At 41.5% G+C, this 16,494-nt stretch overlaps 1 protein-coding gene across 4 annotated transcripts in view; it reads right to left on the bottom strand.

The window, feature by feature from the left end:
• LOC127574066 (ATP-binding cassette sub-family C member 9-like) overlaps positions 1-16,494 on the bottom strand; it is a 132,254-nt gene that overhangs the window by 107,517 nt on the left and 8,243 nt on the right. For 2 of the 4 annotated variants that reach the window (XR_007956859.1, XM_052022697.1), the window contains exon 2: positions 12,670-12,750. The gene's annotated coding sequence lies outside the window, so the exon portion shown is untranslated. Of the gene's footprint in view, positions 1-5,068; positions 5,272-12,669; positions 12,809-16,494 lie in introns of those variants that run through there. The other 2 variants (XM_052022700.1, XM_052022699.1) reach the window with 2 other exon arrangements.

Genomic DNA, 16,494 nt, shown 5'->3' with positions numbered 1-16,494 from the left:
TGAGGGGGGAGGTGAGGCAGGAGCTGGCAGGCGATAGGTGGAACCAGGTGAGGAGGGAAATGATGCCAGGTGAGGTGAGGGGAGAGTGGAGGCAGAGACAGAGGCTGGAAGGTGATAAGCGGAAACAACAAAGGCTGCAGATTCTGGATTCCGATAAGGAAGGTGAACAAAAATGAGGGAGGGAAGTTGGGCAGATGGAACCAGATGGGGAGGAGGATATGAGACCCAGTGGATTAACTGTGTGGGTGATGGGCAGATGGTGGGGGCGGAGAAGAAAGAAAGTGGGTAACACGGGGCTGGGAGGAGGGGATGAGAGAACCAGGATGGATCAGAAGGAGAGTGAAAGGAACACAGGTGGTATGGATTACCTGAAATTGAAAAATTCAATATTCATATCATTGGGCTATAGACCACCGATGTGGAATATGATGTACTATTCTTCTAGTTTGCATTTGGCCTTATCCTAGTAGTGGAGAAGGCAGAGGACAAAAAGGTCATAATGGGATTGTGAAGAGAAGTTGAAATGGTATGCAACCAGGTTTCTCCCTTTCCTAGTTCTGATGAAGGTCTGGAACATAAAATGTTAACTGTTTCTCCTTCCATAGATATTAACTGATCTGCTGAGAGTTTCTAACATTTTCTGCTTTTAGATCAGGTTTCCAGGAAGAGGGTAGCAAGAATGTGGGTTTCTTTGAAGAAAAATACAAAAGCATACAAAAATAGTAGGTTACCAAAAAGGCTAAAAGAGATGACTAAACTGGAACAATTAAATTCACTAGAGAAAAAGTACTAGAGAAACTAATGGCACTAAGGGTTGAGATTGGTAGAGGATTTTGTCCTGTGAATGTTGAGTGCAAGGCCCATCCTCTCATATGTTTTGGTGAATGAACTGACAATAGTTTGATGCTTGGCCTCTGAGTATGTGAAAACACTAAAATCATCTACATACTGCAGCTTGACTATTGAGGTTTGGGCATACTTGGTTCTGGAGTGTAGTTGTCATCTAAAGGCACTGGAACAATACCACTAGGCTGCCTTTAAAAAATCCTTCAAATTCACTGGAAGAAATAGTGACGCAACATCAGTGTCATTTCCTAGGCCAACATTCCCAGCACTAAGATCCTTGTCACATTCAGTTGGTTACACTGGATAGGCCAAATTATTCACACGCCCAACACCAGGCTCCCAAAAAGATGCTTTATTGTGGGAAGCAATCAGCAGGTTGCCCAAGGAGGAGAATGGTGATGGCAAATGAAGAATAGAAGAGCACAGCATCTAGCTATTGCTATTCCAGAAACACAATACTAACATTCACATATAGCAAATAGTTGAGGTTAAGAAAGAAGTAGTGTTGCAACTTCTGAAAAACATGAGGATAGATAAGTCCCGGGGCCAGATGGGATACACCCCAACGTTACTACGGGAAGCGAGGGAAGAGATTGCTTGGGCATTGACAATGATCTTTGTGTCCTCCCTGGCTACAGGAGTGGTACCAGAGGATTGGATGATGGCAAACGTTGTTCTGTTGTTCAAGAAAGGTAATAGGAATAATCCTGGGAATTACAGACCAGTGAGTCTTAAATCAGTGGTGGTCAAACTATTGGAGAGGATTCTTAGGGACAGGATTTACAAGCATTTGGAGAAGCGTAGTCTTCTTAGGGATAGTCAGTATGGCTTTGTGAGGGGCATGCCTCACGAGCCTAATTGAGATTTTCCAAGGAGGTGACAAAACAAATTGATGAAGATAGAGAGGTGGATATGGTGTATGTGGATTTTATTAAGGCATTTAACAAGGTTCCCCACGGTAGGCTCATCCAAAAAGTCATGAGGGATTGGATCCATGGAAACTTGGCTGCATGGATTTGGAACTGGCTTACCAACAGAAGGCAGAGGGCGGTAGTAGATGGAGCGTATTCTGCCTGGAGGTCGGTGACCAGTAGTGTTCCGCGGGGATCTGTTCTGGGACCCCTGCTCTATGTAATTTTTTATAAATGACTTGGATGAGGAAGTGGAAGGGTGAGTTGGTAAGTTTGCAGATGACACGGAAGTTGGCGGTGTAGTAGATAGTGTAGACAGGATGCAGAGTTGGGCGGAGAAGTGGTAGATGGAGTTCAACCCGGAAAAGTGTGGAGTGATACACTTTGGAAGATTGAATTTGAAGGCAAAATACAAGGTTAATGGCAGGACTCTTAGCAGTGTGGAGGAACAGAGGGATCTTGGGGTCCACATCCATAGATCCCTCAAGTTTGCCACACAGGTTGACAGGGTGTTAAGGTGGTGTATAGTGTTGGCCTTCATTAGTCGGGGCATTGAACTCAAGAACTGCCAGGTAATGTTGTGGTTAGACCACACTTAGAGTATTGTGTTCTGTTCTGGTCACCTCATTATAGGAAGGATGTGGAAGCTTTAGAAAGGGTGCAGAGGTGATTTACCAGGATGCTGCCTGGATTGGAAAGCATGTCTTATGGAGATAGGTTGAGTGAGCTAGGGCTGTTCTCTTTGGAGCAGAGGAGGATGAGAGGTGACCTGATAGATGTGTACAAGATGATAAGAGGCATAGATCAAATGGACAGTCAGAGACTTTTTCCCAGGGTAAAAATGGCTAACGTGAGGGGGCATAATTTTAAAGTGATTGGAGGAAGCTATGGGGGGGGATGTCAGAGGCAAATTTTTTTTTATATATAAACACAGACAGTGGTGGGGGCATGGAATGCACTGCCGGCAGAGGTGGTGGAGGCAGATACATTAGGAACATTTAAGAGATTCTTAGATAGGCACATGAATGATAGAAAAATGGAGGGCTATGTGGGAGGGAAGGGTTAGATGGATCTTCGAGTAGGATAAAATGTTGGCACAACATCGTGGGCTGAAGAGCCTGTACTGTGCTGTAATGTTCTATGTTTTATCTTCTATGTTCTTAATACCAAATTGAGCAAGGTTATGCAACCCATTGCCCTCATTTTCAATATAAAAACCATAATTTCACAATGTACTTCAACTGAATTATATACACATTTTTTGGGGACTTTCCCAAGCTCAATCTACCCCAAGAAAGAAAAAAATCTACAATACAATTTTCCCTATTTTTAATAATACAGCTTCCTTACAGTAATTTCCATAAGTCAGCTCCAATTAGTTCCAGTAAATGGTGAAATTGGCACGCAGAAACATGCCCATACATAACTTTATAAAGTAGTATTCTTTGGGAAGCTATTCATTCAGGGTTGGGTTTTGTTTTTCATTTCACTACCAGTCCACATAATGCATGTGATTGTAATTTGAATACTGAATTTCTTTTCCCCCAACAGAATAACCATGGATTCTAGACCCTGACTCCAAAAGATTTAAGTTTTCGCAGAAATTGCATATTGAAACTAAAATTGCTTTGTAACCATCTTTTAAAAAAAAACAGGAAATTATAGCCCAGGCATCACAGGCCCTTCAGGTGAGAATTACCAAGTTGCTCATGAAACCTCCTATTTAATATTTACCAACATACAAATTTGTTTAGACACAAGAGATTCTGCAGATGCTGGAACCTGGAGCAAAATGCTGGAGGACCAAAATAAACAGTCGACGTTTCTGGTCGAGACCCTTCATCAGGACTGGAAAGGAAGAGGGCAGAAGCCAGAATAAGAAGGGAGGGGGAGGAGGAGGAGCACAGGCTAGCAGGTGATAGGTCAGTCCAAGTGAGAGGGGGAAGGTAGGTGGATGGGGGAGGGGGAGACGCAAGAAGCTGAGAGGTGATAGGTAGAAGAGGCAAAGGGCTGAAGGAGGAGGAATCCGGTAGGAGAGGGCAGTGGACCATGGAATAAAAGGGAAGGGAGTGGGGAACAGTTGGGCAGGTCATGAGGGCAGGAGAAGGGGAAAGAGAAGGGGGGAGGGGGCCACAGAATAAGGGAAGACGGGGGGGAGGGAAGACGGGGGGGGAGGGAAGACGGGGGGGGGAGGGAAGACGGGGGGGGGAGGGAAGACGGGGGGGAGGGAAGACGGGGGGGGAGGGAAGACGGGGGGGAGGGAAGACGGGGGGGGAGGGAAGACGGGGGGGGAGGGAAGACGGGGGGGGAGGGAAGACGGGGGGGGAGGGAAGACGGGGGGGAGGGAAGACGGGGGGGGAGGGAAGACGGGGGCGGAGGGAAGACGGGGGCGGAGGGAAGACGGGGGGGGGAGGGAAGACGGGGGGGGAGGGAAGACGGGGGGGGAGGGAAGACGGGGGGGAGGGAAGACGGGGGGGAGGGAAGACGGGGGGGGAGGGAAGACGGGGGGAGGGAAGACGGGGGGGAGGGAAGACGGGGGGGAGGGAAGACGGGGGGGAGGGAAGACGGGGGGGAGGGAAGACGGGGGGGAGGGAAGACGGGGGGGAGGGAAGACGGGGGGAGGAGGGAAGACGGGGGGGAGGAGGGAAGATGGGGGGAGGGAAGACGGGGGGGGAAGACGGGGGGGGAAGACGGGGGGGAAGAGGGAGAAAAAAGGGGGAAGATAAAGGGGGGGGGCGTTACCAGAAGTTAGAGAAATCGACATCGAGGCCATCAATTTGGAGACTACCAAGACAGAATATGAGGTGTTGTTCCTCCAACCTGCGTCTGGCCTCAACGTGACAGTAGAGGAGGTCATGGATAGACACGTCAGTATGGGAGTGGGATGTAGAATTGAAGTGTAGGCCACCAGGAGATCCTTGCTTTTGTGGCGGACAGAGCAAAGGTGCTATCCATTACAATACATTATAGTCCATTACAATATAATTTTAAATATTTAGATGTTAATGAGATAAACCACGTTTGGCAAGGGTGATAAACTGAAGGCAGTAGGTTGGTTGCCAACTACACACCTTGCCCAAATGACTTAATGGGACAGAAAAGTCACGTGGGATATAATCAGAGCCACTAAGTCACTGCCCTCCTCAAAAGTGAAACCAGCCCCAGTATGATCTATTACAAATGGCCTGCTGGGCATTTGTAATAGATCATACTGGCCTGCTGGTCCCACAGCCTTGCTATTAGCAACACACTACACAGACAAAGAGGTTTAATGTGATCTTAATGGCTACTTAACAGTAACATTAAGTTACCTGGTCTCAGTCTTTGTTCATTCCATCCCTCTTCCACCTTCTCTGCTACCTAAAACTAACTTCTCTCCTTGGCAGTTCCAATAAAGATGGTCGGGCCTGAAACGTTAACTGTTTCTTTCCACAGATGGCGTCTGAACTTCTGAGTGATCCCAGCAATTTCTGTTTTTATTTCAGATTTCTCACATCTGCAGTTTTCCAATTTTCTATGAGGAATAGGTCACAATTTTAATATTGACAAGAGAAAATAATTTATAAGTTAATCTGCTTAAAAATGATTCAACTATTTGTTACTCTTGATAAAGCAAAGACATCCATAAATATTCTGCATTGCTCATACTCTCTTGGTTTTGCAGAAAAATTACTGCAAAACTAACAGGAAAGTTAATGGTGCATGTTATTTGTATGCAAATAGTACAGTAATTTCATGCAAACAGCAGGTGTGCAGTTAAATGGTTTCCTCCCACATTCCAAAGACGTACAGGTTAGGAAGTTGTGGGCATGTTATGTTGGCACCAGAAGCATGGCGACATTTGTGGACTGCCCCAAGAACATTCTACACAAAGATGCATTTCACTGTTTCATTATATGTGACTAATAAAGATATCTTATCTTAAACGTAAAAATATGTAAACTTTCAAGAAAATGTTCTGTCATTTGAAATTATTGAAGATGTTCACTGTTTTAATTTAATACTTAGAAATATTAGAACTATGTTCTGTACATGATCTGAAGGCAGATAGGAGACCTAAAAGGATTGTACAGTAAAATGACTAAGTTCCTTGATTCCTGGTTTACATGATTCATTTTGTGAAATACCTTTACATTCCTGAATCTATTTCAACATTAAGAATAGGAGTATTCAACCTGACAACAATATCCAACAATGTCCAAAGACATACATTGTCTTTTAACATAACAAAAACATTTTAAGTTGCTTTGCAGGATTCTAATCAAAAGACCAATAATGAGCCAAACAAGGAAAGGCACATCACCAAAGGCTAGATGAAAGCAGTATGTGTTAAAGAATGACAAGAGGCCTTGGAAGGAAAGTCAATAATTTAGAGCCTTGGTAGATGCAGGCACAGTTGTCAATGGTGTGGTGATTAAATTCAGGAATACTTCACAGGCCAAAATTGGGGATTTTAAGGCTAATGGAGTGTAAACATATAGAAGGGAAAAACCGCAAGAGGGATTTAAAAGTAAGGATCAGAACTTTACTTGGGAATTTGCATAGATCAGCAAACAAGTGACTAGGAGTGCAAATTAGGCAGCAAAGTTTAGTTGACTCTAAGTTAGTGGACTAGAGAATGAGGGTGGCCAGTCAGGAGCACTCTGAGGTATCAAACCAAGATGTGATAAAAGCCTGGGTGAGCAGATGTGTTGAGTCAAGGCTGGAACTGATGGAAAAAAGGTCATCTTCAAAATGATGTGGATGTGAGATCTAAAACTTAATTTGGCGTGAAGCATGGCAATAAGCTTATGTGCAGTCTAGTTCAGTTTGCCAGGGAGAGGGAGTTTGTGGTGGGGATCAGCAATGAAGGTTTTGGTCCTTACAATACTGGAGGAAATTCCTGCTCACCCAGTAACCAAGTACAGTGTACTGGAACATCAGTGTGACAATTTAGAAACCATGGAAGAGTCAAGAGAGATGGTGGTGCCACCTGCATACATGTAGGAACCAATGCCAGATTTTCAAATGATGCTGGTGAGAGAGAGCATGTGCTTGATAAATAGGGTTGTGGTGGTTGAGGGGCTGAAGTGTAAGGGGAAAAAAAAACAGACCTTGGGGGAACAGAAGAGATGTAGGCACAAGAAGAGCAGACATTGCTGCTGATTCAATGGCAATAAAATGATAGATTATAATCAATCCAGCAATCTGTAGTTCCTTGAAAGTGGTGACACAGGTGAATAGGGTAGCCTATGAAGGCAATCAGATGCTTAGATTTTGAGAATAAGATTTGAGATGTCAGGTTGTAGTTATACAAATCATTGGTTAGACAACACTTTGTGGACAGTTCTGGTTGCTACACTATAGGAAGGATGTGATAACAATAGACTGCAGAAGAGATTCTCCAGGATGTTGCTTAGAATGGAATGCTGTAGGTATAAGGAGAGAATGGAGAGGCTGGGTTCATTCTCACTGGAACGTAGGATGATGAGGGATGACCTTACAGAGGTTTATATAATTATGTGGAGCATAGATAGGGTAGATAGGATCTTTTTCCCAGGGCAGTGGAGTCTAGAACTAGAGGGCACATGTTTAAAGTGAGAGCGGAGAAATCTGAAGATCTGAAGAGGCAAGTTATTCCACACATAGGATGGTGAACATATGGAAGGAGGTGCCAGAGGTGGCAGATACAATTCCAACATTTAAAGGGCATTTGGATAGGTACTTGGATGGAAAAGGTGTAGAAGGATAATGGCCTAATTCAGGCAAATGAGATTAGTGTAAATAGGCATCACGGTCAGCATAGACAAGGTGAGCTGAAAGGGCCCATTTTTGTGCTGAAACTTGCTACGATTCTATGATGTACAGTTTCCCTTATCTAGAAACTGGGCTGGGAAAGACGCTGTGCCCAACCTTGTCTAGAAACAGGCCAAGAGACAAAGACATGAATTATAATTACAATCACATGGGATGTTATTGCTGACTTCTATCATAATTGTTTTGGTGCTGCGAGAGTGGCAGAAACATAACTGAAAAAAATTCAAATTTCAAAGGCTACAGCATATTCAAAAACTTGAGAGTAAAGAAAGGTTGGAGAGGAGGTGAATGACTGTCCCCTAATCTTGCACCTATGTCCCCTTGTTCGAGATTCTGCCACAGATATATCTCAACATCTACTCTGTCATGCCCCCTAGGAATCTCATAAGTTTTAAAAATACCACCCCTCATTCTTCGAAACTCCATCAAATATAGGGCAACCCTCTTATTCCAAGAATTAGCTGAGTGAAACTCTTTGAACTGCCTCCAGTGCCAATACAAGGGGACCAAAACTGTGCTCAGTACTCTAGCCTAACAATACTTCCCTATTTCTAAACTCCAACCCTCTTGTAAGAAAGGCCAATGTGCCATTTGCTGTCTAACCACTTGCCACACCTCCCTGCTAACTTCTTACAATTTGTGTCCGAGAACACCTTGTTCTCTCTGTACTTCATTCTAAGTGCAACATTTTTTCCATTTTGATAATAATCTGCCTTTAGGGTACTCTGAAGTGCATAACTCACACTTAACCACATTAAACTCCAATTGCCAAATTTTTACCCACTCACTCAACCTATTTATATGCAGTTACGGACTCTTAATATCTTTATTGCACATCATCATCCCACCATTTTTGTGTCATTAGCAACCTTAGATACCTTGTACTCTGCACCCTCAAGGTTATTAAACAGTACATAACTCAGGGCCAAAAAAAAAGATCCTTGGGTTACTCCAGTAGTTACAGTGTTACAGCCTGAAACAAACCCATTTATTCTGACTGTCTTCTACGTGATAACCAATCTTCAATCCATACTAATATGCTTCCTCAAAAGACTATCATCTTGTACACCAACCCTTTATATGGCCGCGTGTCAAATGCCTTTTGAAAATCCAAGTACACTACATCTACATTTTCCCCTCTATTGACTCTGCTCATTACATCCAAAATATTTCTAAGGCCATGATAAATAGTTTTTTGATAAACAACAGATGGAAAGGCTACCACGGGTAGACTGGAATATGGAGTCGAGGTCATAATCAAATCAGCCATTACCTTATTAAATGAGGAATGGAGTGGCTTATTCCTAATTCAAATGTTTGTAAATTTCTTCAACCAGAGGGGAAGAAATCATTTGGAATTCTCTACTGATGAGGACTGTAGAGGCTCAGTCACTGAGTATATTCAAGACAAAGATTAACAGAATTTTAAGTATTAAGGGGATCAAGGGATTTGGGATTAGTACAGGAAAGTGATACAAAGGAAAAAGATCAGGCATGATCTTACTGAATGATGCAAGAGGCACGAGGGGTCAAATGACCTATTTCGTATGTTTGGTTCTTAATTGGGAGAAGGTGAGTATGATAATAATTACCCTGCTTTTGTAGATAGAGCATCCCTCCATTTTTTCACAGCATTGTTAGATATCTTCTAGTTGCCATCACTCCTCAGACTTATACCGGACCCTGTCCAAGAATGGCTTAATTTTTCAAAATTTCTACTGCATTTTCAAAGACAGCTTTCCCATTGTTTTTCTCTGTTCTCTCCTCCAGACCCACACCAATCTGAGACTGCCGAAGTTCTGCCCTCCTTTCACCTTCTTAATGTTTCAATCATTTCAACAATGACAGCCATGCCTCTAGAATTCTCTCTCTATTTTTTCTTCATTTCTTTGTGTCTCTCACCCAGCTCCCTGAAATCAAACTTTTTGGTCAAGCAATAGGTCATCTAGAACATAGAACACTACAGCACAGTACAGGCCCTTCAGCCCACAATGTTGTGCTGACATTTTATCCTGCTCTAAGATCTATCTAACCCTTCCCTCCCACATAGCCCCCTATCTCTCTATCATTCATGTGTCTATCTAAGAGTCTCTTAAATGTCCCTAATGTATCTGCCTCCACAACCTCTGCCGGCAGCTATCTCTCTATCATTCATGTGTCTATCTAAGAGTCTCTTAAATGTCCCTAATGTATCTGCCTCCACAACCTCTGCCGGCAGTGCATTCCATGCACCCACCACTCTCTGTGTAAAAAAACTTACCCCTGACATCCCCCTTAAACCTTCCTCCAATCACCTTAAAATTATGTCCCCTCGTGTTAGCCATTGTCGCCCTGGGAAAAAGTCTCTGACTGTCCACTCGATCTATGCCTCTTATCATCTTGTACACCTCTATCAAGTCACCTCTCATCCTCCTACTCTCCAAAGAGAAAAGCCCTAGCTCACTCAACCTATCTTCATAAGACATGCTCTCCAATCCAGGCAGCATCCTGGTAAATCTCCTCTGCACCCTCTCTAAAGCTTCCACATCCTTCCTAGTAATGAGGTGACCAGAACTGAACACAATACTCCAAGTGCGTAATACCTCATGTGTATTACCTCCCGATGGCCTCTGGTACTCATGTGGGAACCTGTCCTGAACCAGCGGATGGAGAGGCTAGGGTCTCCTTGTGACCGTATTCCAGCTGTCTTTCTCTTTCCCTTCCAACACTGATCATTTGGTCCCCTTCATTCTAACATCTTTATGCATTTGGAGTCAGATTCTGTTTGATAGCATTCCGCTCAAGTTCTGTTGTTTTTTTTAACATTACAAATGCATGTTGTTGAAGGCTGTAACTTCTAGAATCCCAGAGTAACCACTAGGTTTCACAAATGTGGAAGTTTCAGCTTCAATTATCAGAAAACATCAAGTCCTTCGTTTGATCACAATATGGTGGATCACACATAGTACCTTAGTATGTTACATACTCAGAAACATATTTTTGTGTTCATATCCCTTGAACTACAACAGTTCAACACATTTAGAAAACAGATGATAAAGCATGTGACCATACACCACATTGCTTAGTTTAGTTCGTAGAAATGATTCCTCAGGGGACTGAACAACTTTTCTTCTCTTCTTCCCTCCCCCCCCAAAAAAATTCATCTCTAAATCAAAAATCAAATACTGATGATGGAAACCTGAAAGAAAGCAGAAAATGTTTTCAGCACTCAGCAAGTCAGGCAGCATCTATTTAAAAGGATTCAGAGTTAAAATTTCAGGTTGAAGATCCTTCATGTAGAAATTCAGCACTTTTTATTTGTGGTTAGACAACACTATTTGGCTTTAATTTCTTATCCACAACATCACTATTTCAGACTTGTACTATTTTAACTGCTCACAATGCAGTCTCCTCTACAGAGGGAGGCCAAACACAGAATGGATAACTGCCTTGCAAAACACTTCCGTTCTGGGCTTCCAATTGCCTGCTGTTCACATACCGATCCTGGCTGTTCCAATGAAGTGCGACATAAATTGAGGAATGGCGATTCATCTTTCAAATGAGCACATTGCAATTTCTAGAAGTCAACACAGTTTGACAATTTCAAATAATAACTGAGCTCCTCTCATTGCACGGTAGTGTAGCGGTTAGCATAATGCTATTACAGCGCCAGCAACCCGGGTTCAATTCCGGCCAGAGTTTGTAGGTTCTCCCCGTGTGTTTGTATGGGTTTCCTCCGGGTGCTCCGGTTTCCTCCCACATTCTAAAGATGTACAGGTTAGGAAGTTGTGGGCATGCTATGTTGGTGCCGGAAGCGTGCCGACACTTGGGGGCTGTCCCCAAAACACTCTACGCAAAAAGATGCATTTCACTGTGTGTTTCGATATACTTGTGACTAATAAAGAAATCTTATACCTCCTTTACATGGATCTTTTGTTACAGTACTTGTTACCCTCTTTAAACTTCCACTATCATCTCTTTTGTCAATTATCTTTGCACTCTGTATTATTTCAATTTTTCCCTTTTATTCTCTCTCCCTCGCTGCATCTTAAAAGAATCAATTTGAGCACAGAAAGCATCTCTATGAACTGTATGCAAGACAAGCTTTTCACTGTACCTCAGTACATGTGACAATAATAAACCAATTTAACAAACTTTTAGGTTTGATATCCCAGGAGAACCTAACATTACTACAAACTAAAAATCAGTTTTAGCAATGTTGATTGAAGGGTACAAATCAGCCATAACATCTGGAATTTAAGATAGCCATGAGAGCAGATGTCTGCACGGCATTCCATTATCACTCCAGTATCCGCATCTATTCTATGCTTCTTCTCTGGAGTGGGAGTCAATGCAATTTTAATGCTCCTGGATAACATTGTGTTGGGGGTGGGGGGGGGGGGGGTGGTGTGTGGTGGCAGGATTACTTGCGGCAAGACAGACTTAAAATAGTTCACAGATTCTGAAGATTGATAACTACAACTGTAAGCAAACATTTGTAGACAACCTCTCTTAAGATGACAATCCCTTTACTTTTTTGGGACAATTTTACATACTTTTTAAGTATTTCATTATTATGATTTTTATTCTCCTTCCCCTACGGCTATGGCTGAGAGATCAAACAAATATGAAAATCAGAAATGCTTCCTACACAAAACAATCCTGCTGATTCCTGGTAAGAGTAATGAGCTACATGAAATGACCAAGTTCAAGCCTTGTAAATCATTAAAATGACAGTTCTCGTAATCTAACTGTTAAACATTGCATTAATTGTTCTAGAAAGAATTTTACCCAGTTATATTGTAATGACTAAGACCAAAGTGAAAAAGACTTGCCGGTTCGCAATTTATCCCAAAAGTTTCACAATGGTATTGGTTTATTATTGTCACTTGTACCGAGATACAGTGAAAAACTTGTCTTGCAAACCGATCGTACAGGTCAATTCATTACACAGTGCAATTACATTGAGTTAGTACAGAGTGCATTGATGTAGTACAGGTAAAAAACATATCTGCACAAAATGCATTCTCAGCTTGCATCTTAAAAAATTTGTACTTCAAGATAGCCTCATAAATCACCTTCCTCCTCTCCCAACTTGTTAAATTACAAAAATAAAACCAATTTAAAAAATTCTTACCTTAGTTCCAAGCCTGTGCCAAGTTATTTACCTCTAACATGGTGACAAATCTGGTATTACAGTTAACCTCAGCAGTTTAGGCTGGAAAGAAAAAAAACACATCAGCAAGTGTCCGTGTGCTTCAGGGAAGACAGCAAAATGGGATCTGATTCCCCATGCAGGCAGATAGAATGTGAATACTAAAATAAATGGTTGGATAAAGATCAGTTAGATGGTGTCTTAAACTATATATCAGCAAGAGCCTACTAGATAAATCCTTATTAAACCAAGCAATCAAAAACAAACGTGGATGTACTTGCTCTCAGAATTTTTCCTTACCTATGAGAAACGCTTTACCATTGTTCTAATCTTGCACAATATCCAATATCACAATATTAGCAACAGGGAAATGTATTGTTAAGAGGTAATGCAGAAACTGATTACAGTGAAGAAGAGCAGCTGGGAACTTAGATTTTGTTTGTTGTTAGTTTTACTTTTCCTTTTCAAATAAGTTCTGAGTTTCTCATGTTTCAGTTCACCAAGGCTGAGAATTCATACTTACAGAAATCAAAACTGGCCAATTCCATAAAGTGACTGAGTGGCCCCAAAGAAGCAAAATCATTTTGTTTTAAGTATCTTCACTTAAGATAACTTTTTGTTGTACGGGACTAAAATCAAAGTAACCAGCATGCCATGTTTCTTCCAAAGCACCCACTTTTGAATCTTCAAGGCATCTCTTCAAATTAAGCTCCTTAGACACATTTTCTCTAAAAAGGCCCATTTTAAAATCAAATTATGGTGGTGGACTAAATGATATATGTGCACTTAAAACACACAAAAAAAACCCTTCTATAGTTTCTATTGGTAGTTCAGTTATAATGAAGGTCTTTCTTACAAGTCATCCTGAATTATAATATAATTCTATATATCACACTGGCAAGGTCATGATTCCTCAGGCAATTTGAATAATGGTATTCCTGTCACACTTGCCAAGCTCACCTAATTGATTAAACTAGATGTTCTGGATTCCTGCAAATCATGTTTAGACCTGACATTGCAGGTGGCGCAATTGTCCATGTGGTGTTTTTCAGAGTCAAGGAGTAGACTACAAGAGAAACAAAGGACTGCAGATGCTGGAATCCAGATGAAAAACACTATGATGCTGGAGGAACTCAAGTCCTGAAGAAGGAACCTGACCCGAAACGTTGACTGAGTGGACTACAAGACTTTTTGAAGCCATTGGTGTACTTGGAGTTAATAGAAACAGAAACTCCAAGGCCTCTCATAATAATAATAATAATAATGATATTGGTTTATAATAATAACAGTATTGTTTTATAATAATAATACATAGATTTAGAAGACCTAATAACACATAGCTGAAATTTCCACTTTGTAGTACAGTTGGTAATATGGATGCATATATGGTGTAAAAAAAAATCTTTGAGATCCTCTCTTAATTCTTTGATGAATTATTTTATATCTATGCCTCCTGGATTTTGATACCATAGCCAAGGGAAACAGGTCCTTCCTATATTGTCCATCTAAGTCCCTCATAATTTTATACACCTCAGTTAAGTCTCCCCTCAGCTTCCTCTGTTCCAACAGACAAGGGGCAGACAAAACAGCAAAATATTAAGCTGTGAGAAGAAAGGGACTTTGGCATGTCCATTCACAGATCCTTAAAGTTGGCAGTTCAGGTCAATAAAATGGTTACAAAGGCTAATGGGACCTTATCCAATCATTTCTCAGAACTATAATTTTCCAGTCTTAACAGCATCTTGAAAATTTCCTCTTAACTTTCTCCAGTGCAATCACATATTTCCATAACATGGCAACTAGAACTATGTGCAATACTTGAGCTGTGGCCCAATTAATGTTGTACTCCCTCCTGATATAAATTCCCTGTTCTTATGTTCCATACCTTAGCTAATAAAGGATAGCATCTCATAAACCTTTGTAACCACTTCTGCTTTTTTTTGTATATTCTCGTCAGTTGTACCTCTCCAAATGCATGACTTCACGCTGCTCTAGATTAAATCCCATTTACCACTTTTCCACCCAATTAACCAGACCTTCTATATCTTTCTGCAATCTAAACCTTTCCAGTCTACCAAATAGCCGATCTTTTTGTATCATCTGCAAACATCTTTATCATGCTCCCTGCATTTAAGTCTGAACAATTAAAATATATTATGAAAAGTCTTGTCGAACCCCACCGTTAACAGCTTTCCAGTCAGAAAAACATACATCAACCATTACTTTGCTTCCTGCTACTGAGCTAATTTTGAATCCAATTTGCCACCCCTCCTTTGGATCTCATGGGTCATCATTTTTTGACCAATCTATCACATGGCAACTTGTCAAGAGCCTTGCTAAAATCCAAGCAGACTATACCCTCACTGACCCTCCTTAATGCCTCCTCAAAAAATTCAACCAAGTTAGTTAGACACAACCTTCCCTTAACAATCAACAATGACAGCCCCTGATTAATCAGTACCTTTCTACATGGTTTATACTGTCCCTTAGAATGAATACTGATAGTTTGCCACCTCCAAAGTTAAACTATCTGGTCTGTAATTACTCAATTTATCCCTTCCTCCCTTTCAAAGTAAGGGTAGGAAGTTGGCATCCTGTGACCAGAGAGGACTGAAAAACTGTAGTCAGTGCTTCAGTAATTTCCTCCCTTGCTCCATTTAACAACTAAGTATATGCCATCTGCATCTGGCAATTTATCCACATTCAAGATGTTAAACCCCTTAATATTTTCTTTGGTTTACTATGATTTTGCCATCTAATACTTCACACTCATTTGCCTTGCTTACAACATCACCTCCTCTTTTATGAAGAGGGCTGTAAAATTCTTCCTTTTCTCCTTCATCTCCCTTGCATAAGTGCCAATATTCCATTTGCCTCATTCCTTGACTTGCTAAACTGGCATGTTAACTTTATGCTTCTTGTTCAAGATCCTTGCAAACATAACATTTAATGATCTTACACAAATTAAATAATACCCTGCATGCCTTGTCTTCTGACCAAAATGGATAATCTCACGTTTCCCCTCATTATATTCCATCTGTCATCCATTTGATCGCTTACTAAGCCTGTCTATATTCCTCTGCAGATACTTTGGGCGAACCAGACCAGCATTCATCCTCTCTCTTGCAAGTCCCTGACTTACCTGGACATACCAAAAGCCTGGAACACACATGTGGCAAAGGAGCCCACTCCTTTGCTGGGCTCCACACGGTGTTTAATGGCAGAGGCCTGTATTGTAGAGATTCCCCATTTGGGGAACCTGGCTCTCCAATTCAATTCACAAGTCAGCCCTGTTATTTTAACATTGATTCTGAACCTGGCAATCAGGAAGAACAAAACTAAGAAATAGAAGCTTGCACCTGCTGGACTACTCGACCATTCAATTAAGAACACAGATTATCTTTTACTTTTGTGTTTATTTGTTACATATTTGATTTGATATTTTTGTGTTTTAATTATTTTATGAATAATTTAAATGTCACAGAATATCGGAGACATTTAAAGATCAAGAATTCCTCAGATGTTGATGGGAGACAAAGCCTCCTGTCAAAGGCTATCAAGATATTTTTATTCAGAGCCTCACCAAAGGTACACTCACTGCTAAAGCCTGGTTACATTTTGAAAACTGTTCCCGGCTGCTGACGGCCAACTTGATCTGCCCTTTGTATCTGGCCCAAGTAAATGTGGTGGATAGGAACCTTCATCTAAGTCATCAATGCAAGCAGTCAGTGTCTGAGGAAAGAGAAACAGTTAACATTTCAGAATGAAGACCCTTTATCAGATCAAGTCTTTGACCTGAAACATTAA

Source organism: Pristis pectinata, chromosome 9 (assembly GCF_009764475.1).
Source record: "Pristis pectinata isolate sPriPec2 chromosome 9, sPriPec2.1.pri, whole genome shotgun sequence".
In the NCBI taxonomy this organism is placed as follows: Eukaryota; Metazoa; Chordata; class Chondrichthyes; order Rhinopristiformes; family Pristidae; genus Pristis; species Pristis pectinata.
Note: the sequence above shows the minus strand (reverse complement) of the source record. Positions and strands in the feature narration are given on the sequence as shown.